Source organism: Geospiza fortis, unplaced genomic scaffold, assembly GCF_000277835.1.
Source record: "Geospiza fortis unplaced genomic scaffold, GeoFor_1.0 scaffold84, whole genome shotgun sequence".
Lineage (NCBI taxonomy): Eukaryota > Metazoa > Chordata > Aves > Passeriformes > Thraupidae > Geospiza > Geospiza fortis.
In genome coordinates, this window is record NW_005054363.1 from 3,215,410 (window position 1) to 3,227,629 (window position 12,220).

Genomic DNA, 12,220 nt, shown 5'->3' on the forward strand with positions numbered 1-12,220 from the left:
TTTCTGTAGGAGGCTCTCGTCCTGCTGGGGTTGTTGTGGATGCTCTCCGCAGGACAGGTACTGTAAGGAGAAAAAGGCTGTATCAGGTGCAGTTAATTCGTACGTTTAAACATCACCGCGATTTCCTTCTAAGAAAGTGTGATTAAGCATTGAACTGGTAGCACCAAATGTTCACAGAAGCTTCTCTAAAAAAACCCCATTAAAACCTTAATATGCTGAAATTGGATGAGAACTCCTGGCTCTGTGCCAGGGAGCGACATACAATTTGGAGTGGGATTTTTAAGATGTTCGCATTATCCAGCGTCAAATTAACAAGGTTATTTCGTGTCTCCTTTGAGGCTTTAACTCTCGAGTGGAAGCGCTGCTTTGGGAGGGCTTTGGTGGTTGCCACCCATAACTGCCTGCTGACGCCTGCTTCGGAACATCTGCTCTGCAGCACGGGCAGCTCAGCTGCGTGTGAGGCAGCAGCTGAGCCAGCACAACTGCCAGGCTCGTGTATTATTCGGCTGTATATGTGGAGCTCCTGCCTTTAAGATGGAAGTCTGTAACTTGTGCCTTGTGTTAAACAGCTCCCACAAGGTGTCTGAGGTGCTTCTCGGTGGTGAAGCGGTGCAAAGCCAGCGACCTGCTGTCATCAAGCGCGCAAAGCTCTGTGAACTGATTGCAGGCTTCTGGTCCTTGTGGTACCAGAGCTGAAATACATACACAAAGACCTGCGAACCACTAAACTGAGCCTTGTACTTTAAAATTATCTTGTCTGCTCTGACTTTGTCCCTGACTTAGTGATCTAAATGGGCGCAATGAGGAAGCTTTGTTTTTCATAATTTGCCATTGTGAAGTGGTAAAAGTGATAGATGTCTTTATGGCTTCTGGGTCATTTTGCCTGATAAATACAAGGTAAACCATGAGATAATTGACAAAAGTGTGTTTTCTTGGTTTCTGCTTCTATAATCCAAAGCATTGAGATTTATATAACTTTCTAAAAATAGCTGATTTACCATAGTATTCCATGATTAGGAAGTGCTGGTTCATGTTTCCTGACATTTCCTTACTGTTCTAGCTTCCACCCCCCAACCACCCCCCTACCACACCTGCATATTATCAAGTCAAATTCTTGTCAACAAGAATTCTCAAATTTAACAATCTTCCTGAGGTTATAATATGTATAGAATTTTTAATTAGCGTTTGTTAATGGAAGGGCCCTTACTCAGAATAGAGGGGCCCAATTTTGAAAGAAATTCCTTAGTTAGAAAAGTCACTATATAATGTATTTAGTCTTATCTTCTATAACTTCTAATGAAGTAAATGAAATTTCTGTTCATGCTTAAGTTTGCCCACATGTAAGAATTTATTTTAATGTAAGCATATGTAAATATATGTAAGGTTCTGTGAATCAAGGTTGAGATTTGCTTCGCCAGACTCACTGTGACACTTGCCAGACTTGTACTATTTGACTCACTTTAACATTTCTGTGTTTTGTTCCATAGCTAGTTTGACTTTATCACATTTGCTGATGTATTTATTTTTACTAATGGCCCATTCAAATCACATACTCTTCTTAGTAGCTCCTTTGCTCACATTTCTTGGATGTCTGCACATCCTTGATCTGTGCTTTATAACTGGAATTTCATTTGTTTAGTGTGTCTGCTGGTATCATCAGTTCTGGTCAAATATATTTATATTTCCACGCAGCCAGATGCACAGATGGTATAAATCACCTCATCACCACTTATGTCAATACAATAACAGTGATTAACATTTCTGCATGAACTAGTTAACACGGGCAGAAGGCTCTGCTTCCCATTATTTTCCATTTAGAAATAACCAGTTTTTTTCTTAAGGCTTTATTATTTTGCTTTTTGTAATATGGCAGCTTTTATGATGACCTTCTGTTCTGCTTTAATTAACATGAAGAAGTGCAGAGCAAATACCTGTTCTGGAGAGTTCCCTAGTTCCCTCAAAATCTGATTTAAATCAGCTACAGTTGCATAATTTATCTTCAGTCTGCTTCTTTGGAGGGTTATTATAGCATTTCAATTCGAAGCAATTCCTAAATACAACACTTTTGTTTTTTTAATCTGCAGTTTCTGGGAGGGTTGTGTGTATGAAGTGAGTATCTCCTTGCTCTGTAGTTTTCTCAGCATGCTAAATTGATCTACCTAAGTGGCTATTGCATCCTTATTTTTAGCAGTGTGCCACTGCAGATCTGCACAAAGGCCAGCCTTGCTCTTGTAAGAAAGGAGGGTGCAAAACCCATCATATTTCAAAGGATCAACGCTTGACAGTGTCACAGTGACTTTGCAGACAAAGGGATAAAATGTCAGGGACTGTGGTAATGCAGGATTCAACCAAAACAGTTCAGAAGCTTAAAAAGGCTGTCAGTTGCTACCACAGTCATTTTTGGAACAGCTGTGTCTTCTCCACTGCTTGGATTTGCCATCATAAATGTGGCCTTGGCCATTGAGAGCCGCTGCTTGTGCCTGTAGGTAACCAGCTGGTCCCTACCTGTTCCCTATGGTTGGAGCATGCACAGGCATTTTATTTGCAAATATTTTCATCGAGAATAGGCATATTTTCTCTACTGTTGTTAATAGTATTTCGATGGTCTCTTCCTCGAGACAGCTGGTGTCCCAGTTAATTACACTGAATGAGGCATTTGAAGTAGCAGGTCTCAGGCAGCTTGTTTTGTATGTCACGTGTTGTACACATGTGTGTGTGTCTGTAAGTACACACACATATGTAGAGACATGCAAATTCCTATGCCTGGTGCAGTTGCAATGTTGATCAACTGCAAGTCATAAAAATAAAATAGAAATGAGACAGAAGTTAAATAAGATTGTCACAAGAGGAGTGCAATGAATAGAGCCTTGTTTCCTGGTTTTTCTGTGTCTTATCTTCCTACACCTCCTTGCTTTACTAACTGTGGTTCCCCTCGTGACCCATGTAAGTCATCCTCATTAAGATCCTCAGTATTCCTCACTTTGCTTTTTGGCTTGCCACCTGCTCCAGTTCTCTTTATTCTGTGGCTGACCCCAGCTCTGGGTGTGTTTGCCTGCCCAGACTTTGCCATACAGAACTGGTGACAAGTGGGGCTCTGTGAAAGGGTCTGTCAGGTTGTTGCCATTTACCCAGCCATTATGGGCCTTTTTAAAATGAAACATGTAGGACCTGAACATGCTTGAGGCTCCTGTACTTTGATAACTCTGGGTTAAATGGAACAGAAGTTATTGGAAAAGGATTGACAGAAAGACCCTACAACTCTGATTTTCTTTTGAATTGAGACATCCAGTGAAGTACTGAATCCTTTAGCCCTGCTGCTGTAGCCATATCCCTGCTCACTGGTTGAGAATGAGCAGGTCTGTTGAAGACTTGTTGCTACTGTGTTTTGCTGCTACTAAAATGTTTAGGGTAGAGTTGAAGGATTATGGCTCACAGTCTTAAATTGTGTTAAAAATATATACTTAATCACACATTCTCCTTCCCCTAAATCAGTAGATAAGAAATATATTTTTAGAACAGTTAATTCTGAATGTGAGAATTATGCTCTGTGGAATGTGTTCTCTTCAATAAAAAATGGAAACATAGTAGGTCAAAGACTTGTGGATAACAAAGATTCCACTATTCTGTTGTTCTCTGAACCATAAGAATACTCATCACTGCTTCTCACTGAAGTGCTTTAGACTTAGTAAAAGCTATATTTCAGCTTTTGTGGGAAAAATAGAGAACTGTCTATCAATAATCAACCTAAACCTTTCAAGGAAAGCCCCAATGTAGTTATGCCAGCTTGTTACAAATTCACCATTAATACTGAACTACTTCACTCTGTGCATCTGCCTAGCTTTTTGTTAGAGAAAATACACCTTTCTTTGCCACACATTGAAATTAAAATAACTATCTGTTCTTGACATAAAGAAGCAGAAGATAAAAAAAGAAAATTTAAATGGAAAGTGGAACTCTTAAATAATTTTCAAAGGTTCTCAAATTTCCTTCCTAAAATTATTTCAAGCTGTATGAGGAAAAGATTGGAGACACACTCTGAATGATTACATGTGCTAACATTATGATTTAAGAATGTTTCCAAGTTTTACATTTTAAAATTGTACTGTCCTAATCAAGAGGCTGTACAAGCATCTCTGCTGTCAGAATCAATTTGCAATTCATTACTTTTGTCCTCCAGTTTAATAGTGTTTTAACTGCACACACATACACACACAAATATAAATAAAAGTAGGCACTTTTAAAGACTGCTGTATCTATCTTAAAGTTAAGTTGATTAGAACTTTAATGTACACTTTATAAAATTGCATTGGGCTGTATATTAAAAGATTAGGAAAATTATAATCTACTGCAGAAACCTTCCAGCATCTAAAGAAGCTTCTCTTGAAAAGCATTCAAAACCCTGGTCAGAGCACCAGAAAAATTATTTGCCTTTCCTTGTATTACCTAATGTTAGCATTTGGACCTTCATTTTACACTCACGTAGCAATTTGCCTAAATAAAATATAGTGCTGAATGTGGTAAATCAGTCAGATGATGTCATTTTGTACTGAGTAGTATAAAATTATGATGATATGAAGTAGAAGAAAGAATTAACTGGGGCCTCTACCTTTTCCTGCTATTTTTAACTTTTCAACCATGAGTCTAACCTTGTCTTTTATTTCCTTTCCACACACCAGCTTACCTAACAATGGGTTCCATGAAATCCTGAAAGTTCATCTGCGTGTGAAGAACTCCATAACTGAGGCCTATATTTAAAAAGTAGGAGTTAAAAAGGGATTTTTGATCTCTAAAAGTGAGAACTCTAGGGAAATACATACAATGAAATACTGTAACACAATGAAAAAAGGAGAAGTTAATAGTGCATGATTTATATGAACCCAGTTTATAACTTCTAAGTCAAAATCTTTAGTGAAAGATCTTAAAACTGCATCTGTGTTTGAGGTATAGCTGAAGAGCAGCATGATCCAACAGGCAACCATTAGACACCATCAGACAGCAGGCCAGGATATCAGAGTAACACTGACATAAACCACAGAAATTATTTTAAAATAATTTATTTTCTTGCTTTTATTTGTGAAATCAAATTGTTATTCTTGCTAAAATAATTTTGTTACATATAATTGTGGCTATAAGCATGAGATCATACAGTAATGCTTGCATTTTTAGTGTCTACCCAAGAAAGCACTGAGATATTTAAGACCTGTGAGTTACTATAGAGTGTAGTTAGAGTGGCTGCTTTTAGATAATTTCCAGCTGTGATTTGTAAATAATATTTCTCTTTCTTTCCCTTCTTGCTCAGTTGTAATTATGGCTATATAACAAATTTAAGAAGGAATACTTTATCTATATCTATGCAATCTATCATTGTTTTCATCTAGAGTGCTTGGCAAAGAAACGCATCTTGCTTTAGAGGTGGAAAACCTGAAGAATAATGAGATAAAGTTGCTTTTCCATGATTGACAGTAATTCAATGGCAAGAACAAGAAACAGAACCCAACAGAGCTGTTCATAACATAATGTTTTCCTTCTAGTGAGTTCTGAGGTTTCACAAAAACAAGCTGAGCTAGAAGGATGTTAAAACCCCAACAGTTTCAAAGGACACAAATTTCACTCTTCTTCTTCCACCCATCCAAGAGAGCTCCATCTCAGGAGAAATGCTACTGAGTTTTTCAACTACCCAATTATCTTCTAGAAGACTTCTTGTTGATGGAAGATGGATTTGACAGGACACTCCTGGGCAGGCTGCCATGCACTGAATTTTACAACTCTCTGACCCTCTAAGAGGAGAGAAAAAGGATTGTTCTTTTCTCTCTCCCCACCCTGACTTCAGTTTTTGCCTCACAGTCTTGAATATTTTTGCCTGTTATTTTGACTTTCTCCTGTGAAGAAGTTATTGAGAAAGATTTCACAACCAGCTTTGTAATCCTGTGTACGTAGCTTGTAAAAGAGACCCTTTTTCATAAGTTGGCCTGAACAACACGTGGTCTGTTGAGCACCTGGCTTTCTACAGAGCCTGTAACATTTTTTCTTGTCTTTCTGGCTCCTACTGAAATGGAATTATTCTTCCCCCCCGCCAATTAACTGAGGCCTGTGAGTGAAACTCCCGTAGTGATAGATATTACAAAAAAACATAGCAAAGACAGAATTCCTGCCCCAAAGAGATAATTTGTACCCCAGAATTTCACAACATTTAAATGGGTAGAGCAGCATTTATCTAATAACGTCTAGTAGATCTGGTAAGGAGTAAGGCAGGGCCATCCTTCTATTGGTGGTGTTTCTTTGCATGGGCAGAGGCAAACTACTGATGTGCTTTTCTGTTCTGATAATGCTATAGAGCTCATTAAATCTCCTTTTTGCAAGGAAGGCCTGAGGCCTATTAATTACCCTGATTTTTCCTATGTAAAATGGGAAGAATGCTACTAATCTGTTGACAAGTCTGCATGAAGCTGTCCAACTGTGAAATAATGTTGAAAATTTCATTTTCTCAGAGATACTGTCATCTCCTTTTGGGTTTTTTTTTTCCTAAATGAGTTAGTAAAGCACTTCTCTCTCATTACCATGGAGACTAATATTTTATTGCAAAAAATGTAATTGCAAGTAAGTTTCAAGGTTTCAAGCAGGTTTTCCAGAAATCAGGTCAATTGATGAAGTACCTGCACTCGGTGTTGGCTGCTGCAGTGCACATCACTTTCATTCTGAGTCTTATTTACATTCCAAGCCTCAGGGCTCGGCTGCCAGCAAATCAATCGTGGAATTGTTGGGCTGTGATAGATTCTGCAATAGGATCATAAAGGAGAAATAGCTTCACTGAAGGGTAAACTTGTTTGCATCTACCCCGGGGTATGTCAGAGTAGCAATATGTGTGTGTAGGCAGTGCCTCCAAAAGAGTTGATGCCCCACAAGAATATATATGGGTTGGCTTACCCTTAGCAGGTTGTTCTTGTAACCACAGCAAAAGATAGATGGCTCAGTGCATGGCAAATCAATTAATTATAAACATCTCTTGCAATTATTGGTTTGATTTACTAAGAAAGAAAAAGAAAGAAAAGCCTTAGTGGCTATTTTCTCACTATTTTTAACACATAAAAAAAAAAAGTGAATAAATAAAAAAAAAGTCAAAAAGAAGAAGAAATGCCTCCAGTCTGCAAACTGGAAGGAAAAATATCAACCTTGCAGTTCAGTCCCACTCCTTGAGGCAAATATATGGAGAGCTTTCAGCAAGTCTGTCTCTCTGAACTTTGTGTAGAAACCTTCAGGCAGAATTCAAAGACATAAGAGAGTTCTTGATCACATCTTGATGGAAGAACCTTTCTACTCATGTTTCTTACACTTGTATTTATTCCCCTCAAACGAGTGAGAAGTATCAAGAAATTGTTCTGCAGATGCAGTGGCCTGTGGAACATGATCAAACCCAGGCCAGGCATTAGTTATTTTTATGAAAGATATCTGGCTTTAAAGAGCCCTTGGCAACCCACATGCATTTGCAGCACTTACAGTTTTTATCAGCATCTGCTTGAGGACCCAGCTCTGAAAAGTGCCAGGTGCTCCAAACGTGTGTGTGCTGACTTCAGTGGCAGTAGTTGTATGAAAGCATTGACACCTGGGGAAGGCTGGAGCCAGGCTGAACTATAGCCCTAGCTGCTATGTACAGACATTCACATTGGCTTTTAAGCTTTCCTTTTCCAGTCACATTTAGTTTGAAAACCATGTTGGAAGATATCAGAGATATCAGCTGCCTCTGAGCAAGTTTGCTTTCTTCAAGATCAAGTCCTGGTGATGCCATGTCCCTCACCTCAAATGCCAGCACTCTGGTGTGCTGCACAAATTTTGTCTTGTACTGTCCTGTACTCTCTTGCCTAAATTATCCCATGATACAGCACTACAGGGAGCTGTCAGGAAATACAGTAGTGTAGCTTTATCAAACAAACATTCATGAAGGACCAAATTAATCCAAAAGGAGAAATCTTCTGTTCCTACAAGGCTACTATGGTGCTCACTAACAGCAGAACTAAATGCAAAGTCTAGTACTAGACCACTAACCCCACTAGATGTAAAATAATAAGACCGGGGTTTAACTGTATTACTACTCTTAAATTCTGGGTATCATGAGAACCGATACTGGAACTCCCTATTCTGAAAATGCATTATAAAATACTTTGTCTGTTTTTTTAGCATATCACATTGTCTGAAATACTGGGCAGTACTCAAGAAATGGTGCACTGATACATGAAGTGGAATTTTATCTTTTCTATTTAGTGGAATGAGAGAGAAGGGAAAAATAGAAGAAGGAGAAAAAATTAGGACCCAAGGCAATAATTATAGCAGGCAATAATTCCAATTATGTTGTCCCAGAAAGTTCTATAACATGAATTTTTAAACATTTGCTTTCATGCAGTTGTGTTCCCTTAAATATGTAGCAAAAGATTAATATCTCTTGACTGCAATAATAACAAAATTTTTTTTGCAACTGACTTGTGCTCATGTTGTTGATTTTATTATTCCCTCAGGAGTCATTATTTTGTGTTTAGCTTCACCAAGTCTCATTCTGAAATGGTGCACCATGATCTGTATCACATCCTTTAAGTAGTATGGTAGAGCTGGTTCATAGATTTTAGGATTTATCTTAAGTATTTATCCATTTTGGAAATAAAAATAAAACCAATAGAAAACTTCGAGAAATATTTTCTAAAATATTTTTTAGAGACTGCAGTCTTTGGAATGGTGTGAAAAAATTATTTATTAAGATTGTGTGGGGTCCAAACGTAGTGATATACTTATCTCAGTGGCTGCCTATGTAGTTTTGAAAAAGGGATTTCAGCTTCTTGAATAGTGAAACTTCTGGCACCATTCATGTCCACTACCCTCACACATCATTGCTTCCCCCTTAAAGCTGAGAGATGAGCAATAACCTTGCCAATTTCAGCTTGATTTTTATCAGTTCAGGACTAGCTGTTCCCACTTAAGATCTTGATTGTCCAATGAGAAAATGAAAAGGAGCATGTGGGAAAGGGAGAGTTTTTTTCTAATGGCTAAATTTCCTCTTGCTCTAAATTCCTTTGTGTGGCTCCACTCATTACCAGTTGAGATTAATAAGACTAACCTTATTAGGCTACTGTAAATTCCTGCCAGAAACTGAAAACTAATTTTCTGAATCCCATGCAAATAACATACCTCTAGGCCATCCACTTTTATTACCACCTTTATTTCTTTTATTTTGCTGTTGAAGATATATTGAGATCTTACATTAAGCCATCTGTCGAATTCAAAAGGTGTTGTAAGAAAGGATATTGCCTGTGTGTCATATCTAACTACTATTTTTTATCTTTTGGATTAAGTTATTAAACTACCTAAATGAACCATCTACCATATAAAGTGCTCTTGAATATGTCTTATACTTCTTGAGCAGCAAAGAAAACAAACATATGATTATTATTGTTATGGGCATTGTTCTAACTCTTTAAGCACAGAAGCAGCACTAACAGTTTGTTAGAAAAACAGCTACTTGAGGACCTGCTTCCTACAGGTAAATCTAGATCTTGTAGGCAGACCCATGGTCCTTTTAGGCATTCTAGGCTGTTCCCAAGGGGACACTGCTGTCACTTCATGCCAGTTTTGGTTCAGGGCACATCTAGTGCATCAAAACCACAAACTGTATCCTGGGCTGCATGGAAAGGATTTTGACCAGTAGGTCAAGGAAGGTAATTCCCTCTATTCCACTCTCATAAGACCCCACCTGGAGTGCTGTGTCCAGGTCTGAGGCTGCCAAGATAAGGAGGAGGTGGACTTTTTGGAGTCCAAGGCAGAGCCATGAGGATGAGGAGGGGGCTGGAGCACCTCTCCTGTGAAGGAAGGCTGAGAGAGTTGGGGCTCCTCAGCTGGCAGAAAGTCTCCAGGAAGACCTTAGAGCAGCCCTCCAGTACCTAAAGGGAAGACAAGAGAGCTGGAGAGGGACTTCTTGATAGAGCATGTGGTGAGAGGATAAGAGGCAATGGCCTAAAACTGGAGAGGTTTAAATTGGTATTAGGAAGAATTTCTTCAGTATGAGAGTGGTGAGGCACCAGAGCAGGTTGCACAGGGGACCTCTGTCTGCCCCATTCCTGGAAGTCTTCTAGACCAGGTTGGATGGGACTTTAACCTGGTCTTGTGGAAGGTGTTCCTGCCCATGTCAGAGGGGTTCAAACTAGATGGTCTTTAAGGTGTCTTCCAACTCAAACCATTCTATGATTCTATGATTTTATGATTCTATGAAATTTGCCTGCTTTAGATGTGTACACCAGCTTCATTTTTGTTGTTGACAGTTCTCAAGATTCAAGATGGAACAAGAATCCCTTCTTCCAAGGTTTTGGAAATGATGAATTATTGGTTTTTACACATGAGAAAGTGTACTCATTGTAAATTCATTCAGTATTGTTTTACCAGTAATAATTAAGTCATATGTAAGCAAGAAAAGAGTTCTCATAGCAGGTCCCACAGTGCCATTTAAGATGGTGATGGTGTGTCCTCACTGGAGAATGACTGTCAAGGTCCACTGGAAGACTTGAGGAAATTCTTATCACTGTGAATAAGAATGGATAAGGAATCATCTGTAAGTCACAACACGCGAAGTGCCGGAAAAAAATCTATGTGTGTAGACATAGGTATACATAGATACATACAGACACGTCTATCTGTCTGTCTATCTATCTATCTATCTATCCATCTATCTATCTATCTATCTATCTATCTATCTATCTATCTATCTATCTATCTATATCTATCATGTTAATAACTCTAATGACTGCTGAAAATAGCTCTGGAAACATGCTTGTAAGGGAATAAGAGCAGCTTTTAAACTATCTCCTAAAAATTTCATTGTTATTTTGGAGCATTTGCCATATTGCTGTTCTTTTCTCTTGTACACAGCAGTTTTTGTGACTTTGGTAGTAGAGGTTTTGAGCTTCTTCATTGCAACAGAATGGAAGTTTTGTGACTTCCAAAACTCAATGTCTATTGAACAAATGACTGTGATTTCAGTGGATTGAATTTGTATTGACAAATCCAGCTAAAAAAGTGTTTGTTAATGTAACAGGAGGTTGGGTCTGTGGCTAGACAACACAGCAAAACACTTTTTTGAACAGTAAGTGCATTCTTAAGACTCCATCTGTATTTCCTCTGCCTTGTTAAGCTTTCAGTTTAGTGAGAGTCTGAAGGGCTGGAGAGGAACTTACACACAAGTGTATGTATGAAAAGTTAGATGATAGTTTTAACTGACTGAGGTCAGAAGTAAATTTCAGTGAGTCATCTTGACTTGGTTTCTCTTTGTGTATACACATTTGGTCCATATTCAGTATGTTCTGTTATAAAAGGCAAAGTTGAAGCAAGTAGTGGCTCCATCTGAGAACAGTCATACATTCCTAAGGGCTTTCAGAGGTTTTCAAAGACAGCTTTGATGAACTAAATACAGAGCAAAGACTTGCCATATTTGACTTTTAGCCACATTCTTATGACAAAAACATGTAGCAGAGAAAACAGATATAGTAATTATTGGACCAGATAGCAGAGAAGCTATTTTTGACAAACACATTAAAGTATGGCACATGTGCAAAGTATTTCTGTGCCTTCTCCAAAAGATAAGCCAGTAATTTTTTGGGATAAACAAAATGTCTAGCCACCCACTAGATGGTGGCAAGGAGCATAGTTAGCTAAAATTGTATGTACAGAAGTGTATGAAGTTTCTTCTTAGCAGCAGAATCAGATTAGTCTGCCATCAGGTTCTCCCATATGGGTAGACATTAGAGCCAATCCTGCTGAGTAGTGGGAAAGTCTTTGTAATGGTGGTCTAGGAAAATAGATTTTCCCAGTTAACCATGCTGTAGAGCAGCAAGAAAGAGAATAGTTGATGTCTGTGTGGGTGTGGGGTACTAAATGGTACAAACAGTTCTACTGTTGAGATAACTCCAGCAACAGAATTATTTCCCAGTGGTAGCTGTTTCATAGAGCTCCAAAAGTGCACTGATATGTTCAGAAAAACAAAAGAGAAGTGACAGCAAATGTTTTTTTTCCTAAGACAGAATAGTGATCCTGGTGAGTTAGAATATCAAAACAAAGGCTATGTGACAGCTGAAGGGCCTGCCTGTGCTTTCCCTCTCTCTGATCTGTGCTGCATCTCATTAGTTCCCTTCAGCAGCGGGAGGTAAGGGCCCTCACAGGCACACAGTCAGAACCACCAGCAGCCAGTCCA